The sequence below is a fragment of the Panicum virgatum genome, chromosome 1N, assembly GCF_016808335.1.
Source record: "Panicum virgatum strain AP13 chromosome 1N, P.virgatum_v5, whole genome shotgun sequence".
Taxonomy (NCBI): domain Eukaryota; kingdom Viridiplantae; phylum Streptophyta; class Magnoliopsida; order Poales; family Poaceae; genus Panicum; species Panicum virgatum.
In genome coordinates, this window is record NC_053145.1 from 32,245,952 (window position 1) to 32,253,096 (window position 7,145).

The window sequence follows — 7,145 nt, forward strand, 5'->3', positions numbered from 1 at the left end:
ATGAGCGAATCTTGATAGCACATTTCGAAGGTATTGTAAAGAAAATATTCAATAGCATTTGACTAGTGTAAAACCGTACTGTATAATCAAGGCAAACAAGCACTGCTGAAACTTAATAAATATTACTAATCAACCTGCGCGAGACAGACGGAGCGGCTGGGTTGGTTGGTGGTCTTACCTCCGTAGCAGGAGGACCTGGGATCGACCCCTAGCCTCGATTCTCCAATTTTGCCGATTGGACTGGCGGCTGGAGCTATGGCCGTGCTTGCTGTAGGCCCGTGGCTGCCTTCGCAGCAGGCCGAAGCCGCTGCGGGCCGCAGCCGCTGCGGGCCGCAGTGGGCCGCAGGTAGCCGCCTTCGCCATGGGGCTGAGGTCTTCGTGGGCTCGGCCGAATGTGACGGGAGCAGTAGGCTGACGGGAGCTTGACCGAACTGGAGCCGAGCTGATGTTGGGGAGCCGAAGCCAGTCGGGCCAAGGTGGTGGCCTGGAGCCGTTGGTGAAGTCTTCGCTGGAGCCGAAGCTAGCGATGCCGTAGAAGAAGTCAGCTCATGCTGGAGCCGAAGCCGGGCGAAGCCACCTGACGCTGGAGCCGAAGCCTGATGCTGGAGTTAGCTTATGCTGAAGCCGACGTCATGCGAAGCCACTTGTCGCTGGAGCCGAAGCTAGGCGAAGCCAGAGTCGGAGCGAAGCCTAACCGGTGGAGTCGGAGCCGAAGCTGCTCGGATGAAGCCTAGCCGGTGGAGTCAGAACCGATGACGGCGGAGCCAGGCCGAAGCCGAACTGAAGTTGATGCAGCCGAAACAAAGATGGCGGCGAAGCCAAGCCGAATCTCGTGGCTGCGGGGGCTTCGGAGCTGGCCGAAGCCTGCGCCTAGTTTTCAATTCGCCTGTAGCGAAGGCCACTGATGGTACAGTCAGGCGAAGGTAGCGAAGGCCACTCATGGCCACTGATGGTACAGTCAGGCGAAGGTAGCGAAGGCCACTCATGGTACGGTTTGGTACGGTGGAACGAACCGACGAGTGGATGCCAAACTGTTGGGGAGAAGGCTCCGCCAGGCAGCATGGCCACTGATGGTACAGTCAGGCGAAGGTAGTGAAGGCCACTGATGGTACAGTCAGGCGAAGATAGCGAAGGCCACTCATGGTATGGTTTGGTATGGTGGAACGAACCGACGAGTGGGCACCAAACTGTTCAGGAGAAGACTCCGTCAGACAGCATAAAGAGGGAGAAGGCACCGCAAACCAGGAGAGCACAGCTCAAAATAGAAATGCTCATGAGGGAGAGAGACAGCCCCCTTGACCCCTAGGGTCATCTATATATAGGAGGGGAGGGAAGTGGTAATTTTCTCCCGGACCCCTGTCGAGTACAAGATTTACAATTAGGCCCTTAGGCCGCCACATGAGGCTCATTACAATCATGGGTTGGGCCATTCCCCCAACACGGCCGTTGGCATTTCTTAACGTCGCCACCAGGAGGGGTTTGTTCCCGGTAATGGCGCCAGAAATGTGTGTTGACTTTCCTTAGCGTAATTACTAGGAACGGGGTGTTAAGCCCATCTCTAGCAATGAGGTCGACCAACATTCGTTTAGAGATGACACCATGTCGGAGGGCGACTGACTTCAGCCGTCATTCATTTCAGGGCCGACATTCGAAGCTTATCTCTGAAGGATGGCCGAAGATATCATAGATCATGCGGTCCATGACCTTATTAATGAGGTGGACCGTGTAGTTTTCGAAGAAGAAACTTCGAACGTGACAATGTAAACATTTTGTACTTGTGGGCCAAAACCGATGCCCCTGCTGTGTTTTGTAAAGATTTGTTGGGCGAAGCCCCTTTTGCAATTTGTGCAATGTGGAGAATGTAATCGTGTGTTTGTGGGCTGAAGCCCCTTTTGTACTTAACAGCGAAGTGGATAATAAAGTTTTCTATTGTTTCTAAGTCTGCCCCTTCGCTGAGCTGTAATGCTTGGTACGCCGCGCTTGTGTATTTCCTTTACTTGCGAAGTGCCAGCCCCCTGGCACAAGTGCGTGTACGTGGTGGATCTTGATGCTGTCATGGTTTTGTGATCATGCAACAATTTTGAGTTGCAAAGCGCCAACCCCCCTTTTGCGTGATCGGAGGGCCGTGATTCTTTGCGCGTTCGCTCACTTTTACCTTTTTAGGATGGCTTCGGCTCTTTAGCTCGAAAGCGCTTTATCCTCGTCTTCGGCGCTTTTGCAGACAGGACATTTGTTAGGGCACCTTTGGCTCTTTAGCTTAGATAGTTTAAGCCCTAATCTTTGGCTTTTCGCATGACGGGACTTTCCTTGCCTTCGTCTTTTCGCGCGACAGGACTTTTCTTGCCTTTGGCTTTTCGCGCGACAAGACTTTTCTTGCCTTCCACTTTTCGGACGACAGGACTTTCCTTGCCTTCGGCATTTCACACAACATGATTTTCCTTACCTTCAGCATTTCGCAGGACAAAATTTGGTTTGCCTTCAGCATTTTGCATGACAGGATTTTCGTTAGGACATGATTTTCTCCCTACCTGCAAGGCGACGATGGGACACCGTAGGCAGCCACGCGACTCATCTAGTCGCTGGGTCGCGAGAAGCCCTGCTCCCTCGAGGCCCTCATCATTGAGGCGCTGCACCGGCCCGGCATCGAACAAGAAGCCGAGGACATCAAGCCTGACGTCAGATTGGAGGTTCCACTGGGCTTCAAAGGAAGCGACGATGGACACTACAGGAACCCGGGGAATGTTGGTAGCGCCTCTGCAACTCGCGGCACTAAGGTGAGCCAGACCCTTCCAACATCTCCATAGTCCTAGATCTCATTGCATGTTCATCTGTGATGTCTTGATGTAATGCTAGTCTCACTACCATCTATCATGCATGCAGTAAGAATTAGATAAAGATTCCCAATTTGTAGATATACTTGAGGATTAATGCCACAAGAAGTATGGTTGAGGGAAGAGAGTGTTAATTGTTTAAGATTGGATGCTTGCTAATTGGGGTTGTCACAAGAAGTGGATTAATGTCCTAGATATTAAATTCTAGGCTCAGTATATCATGCATGCAGTAAGAATTAGATAAAGATTCGAAATTTGCAGATATACTGAAGGATTAATGTCACAAGAAGTATGGTGGAGGGAGGAGAGTGTTAATTGTTTAAGATTGGACGCTTGCTAAGTGGGGTTGTCACAAGAAGTGGATTAATATCCCAGATATTCAATGCTAGGCTCAGTATATCCTGCATGCAGTAAGCATTACAAAAAGATTCACACATGCTAGATGTTACAAATGAGTAATATTTGGCTAAGGGTGAAGTCATTCAGTAATTAATATTGTTATAGTTGGCTTGTAAGCTAAGTGCATCTCTAATATATAAACGAAACTCATGATAGCGCACCATTTAATCCTATTATTGGTCTATCGACAGAGGAAACCTGCAGTGCCGCTGCCAGCACACTATGAACAACAATATCTCGACGCGAGGGCCAAGGCCAAGGAGAAGGCAGTGACATCCTGGCCCATATTTGAGGTGAGAGTAGTTTTCGAATGTAGAGTTTGATGATTTTGTCACTTTGTTTTAATGTCTAGTTAACATTTGTCTTGTGCATTCTTGTGAAACTGAAGGACGAAAAGGAGCGTTTGTCACTTTCACTACTACACTATTCTTTTCAGAGGCGGTCAAAAATCATTTTCAGAGGCAGGCAAGTGTAACCGCCTCTGAACTAACGCCTCTATTATTAAGGCATTTTCAGAGGCGGTTTTGTGCCCGCCTCTGTTAATGGTAAAGAAAAAACAAAAAAAGGTGAGCCTGCCAAGCCCATCATGGGCCTGGCGAGCCCATCACACCGCTCACCGCCGGCTCCGGCCCTCCACGCGCCGCCGCCGGCGGCCCCGCTCTCCACCCCTGGCCTCTGCCCTGCCGCCGCTCCGATGCGCTCCCGCCGGCGGGACCTCCGCGCTCATCGCCGCCGGGGCCCTCGCTCGTTCGCCACCATGGATCCGGTCGTCCCACGCATGTATCCGGTCGCGAGGGCGGGGATCCGGTTGTCACGCTCGAACTCGCAGCCGTCGTTCGGGCTGCCGCTGTCAGAGAAGTCGCCACGCCGCCCCGGCTCCGGCCGCACCCCCCCCCCCAACCCACGCCGCCGGGAGAGAGGTCGGGCTGGATAGGGAGGGGAGTGATACAGAGACACGAAACAAACCCTAACCCAACTGAAACATATATAGCTAGAGTCTACTACCGGGCCAAATTGGGCTTATTCAAATCTGGTTGGGCTTAGTCTTTTAACAGAGGCAGACATTTGTAATAGAACTGCCTCTGAAAATAGGAGTATTAATATGGCGGTCATCATAATGTTGACCGCCTCTGTTAATCGATTTTCTGAGGCGGTTTTCGTAACCGCCTCTGTTAATACACAGCATTAACATAGGCGGTAGGCGGTTATTTTCTGTTCCCACCTCAGAAGCCTTTTTAAAGTGCCTCGCTTAATCCATAATTGTAGTAGTATTTGTTTTAGTCTCTAGTTAATATATGTGTTGTGCATTCTTGTGAAACTAACTGATGGAAAGGAGTATTTGTCACTTTGTTTTAATCTCTAGTTAACATATGTATTGTGCATTTTTGTGAAACTGAAGGATGGAAATTTCTATGTATTTGAATATGGGAAAATCAAAATCACAATTATAGGAGGACAGCAACGATGAGCGCCATGTAAAGGTTCTGCACACCTAGGAGGTATTGATCCTTCTCCTAAGCTATCCATCCCCTATCTCCTTATGCTAAGTAATTCTCTTGTAAAATGTCAGATCCATGCTAAGGTGGAGGAGCTCCGGCTTGCTATCAAGCGTCGGATGAGGCAAGGACGCTGGATGTTTCCGCTCGACGAATGAAGATGAGTGCAGCAAGGTTTAATTTAAGCGGAGGAGTATCTGTGTTCAATATATCTTTTGTGTCGTGAATTAGTTGCCCTGGTGCCAACATTTTGTGTCATGAACAAGTGTGCGTGCTTCAAAACAATGTCATGCTTTGTAGGAGGCTCGTTGTTATGTTTGTGGACGCATGTTGAAGTCAAGTAAAATTTACCTATTTTTCTGTGTTTAACATTCCCCATACGAGAACATGTCTGGTGTTACTGTGTTACCAATGTTTCAGTTTTTTCTTCAATGCGTGTGCTTTGATCCGACGAATGTGTGTGCAGAATGTGTATTTTGGGATGGCAAATGCTTGCGCCTTCTCTCTATGATAACGTAATCTCTTGTGTTCCCGACCTTGAAAAAATCCTTGGCAACCAAGATCTGGATATGAATGTTTCACTGTAATGTGGGACCGCATGTGGCTCATCTGAAAAAATTATACATGGTTTATAATAAAACCTTAAAATAAAATAAAAAACTTGGTGGAGGTAGGGTTTGAACTGTGGCGGAACCACCCAAAATAAACTGGCCTGAGTGTGTTAATCATCATTGCTAGGCAACTCTGATCCAATTCGCACTACGACGGCAGTTCCTCGAGTAAAGTCTTGATTAAAGCCATGCCATCCGGGGTCGAAACAAACAACAACTCACACGAAGGCGAGCCCAGAGAGTACACACAACATTTCTTACATCTCAGAGTTGCAGCGGAATTTAAATTATTATAAACTAGTTCAGAATAGTAGAGTACTACATAGTTCTTACACTGATACAGTTCATCAGAGTATCATTATTCAGCGGAAGATTAAAAACACGAGGACTAGCGATAAGTAGGATGAAACGATGAAGTCCGTACGCGACATCACTCAACAGGAGGGGTGTCAGCACTCGCTGATCGACCGTCACACTCAACAGACCAACCTGGAGGTAAAGTACACGGCCAAGTCAAACTAGCAATCATATCCTCAAAGTCAGTACCTGAAAAACAGTGCCACAAGCAAGGCTGAGCAACTAATACTCAGCAAGGCTTACCCGTCACTGGATATACATAGTCCGTCGTCTAGACATGCAATGTTTTGTAAAGCTCTGGGTTTGTTTTGCTGAAAAGCAATAAAGAGTAGATCCGTATATTCAAGGTTTAGCTTTCAGATTCTAGGTTGATTAACCATTCTAGGTAAGCATCCTATTTCTAGACAAGCATGGTGAAAACATTAATCATACATCAATATTATTATCATCATGTTCTACTTGTTACTCTATGTGACAGAAATGGTTAAGCAGTCTCAAACTGTGACAGACAGACAATTCGAATTGAGTTTCTTAACCGCAAGGAAAACCTAACACACATGTATGGGGAATTATGTCACCCACACGACTTTTCCCCTTACTTTCCAATCCATGGATCAGGGTCACCCCTCGACTATAGAGTCCGACCACTCTGGAGCCGCATGTTGCGCTCATCCTAGACCAAGTCCAAAAGAGGGTGATAGTAAAGTCCATTCGCTGGTCCAATCAGATACTTAAGCTTACCGATTACTATATTTCTTGGCATGTGGCTAGTACTTTTAAAAACTTAACGAAATGTGCCACACACCGTGACCTTAACATCTTTTCACTACGCAGACGGGGTATCACAAGTACCACAACCCCGTCCGTCATCCTTATATTACTGCGGAATGTAAATTCATGCAACTCCTATGATCTCGCGAGCGGTAGGAAACCACTCATCTTTTACCGGTCCTAATTAGCTGAGCATCTAGTCGAGATAAACCGGTTAAACATTACATAGGAACCTAGAATCATGTATTTAAGATTACAAGCAATTCCTAGAAATTTAAATGCACAAATAAAATTATTACAACATAGATTGAATAAATAGGCGAAAATAATAGGATTAAATTGCAACATCCGGAAAAAATATAAAGCGTAAAAATAAGCTTTGCAAATCGGAATACGAAAAAATTCTAATTGGTTGACTGGGCATGCTAAGAGAGCCAAAAGTTGACTTTTTGATCCATTGCTCAGATGAACAATCGGACAACATGGATGTGAAGAGCTCGTCGAATGCAATCCATTTGACTACTAATATGTATAATTTGGAATTAGGGTCACTAAGTTATGAATTTTTGTTTAAGTGCGTGAACAGTAATCGCCCTAATAGGTTCTGTCCGTTCCTTTTCCTCGACGTTTCCCCTGCGTTCCTTTCTTTTCCCCAGACCGACTCCTTGCCTCCTACCTAT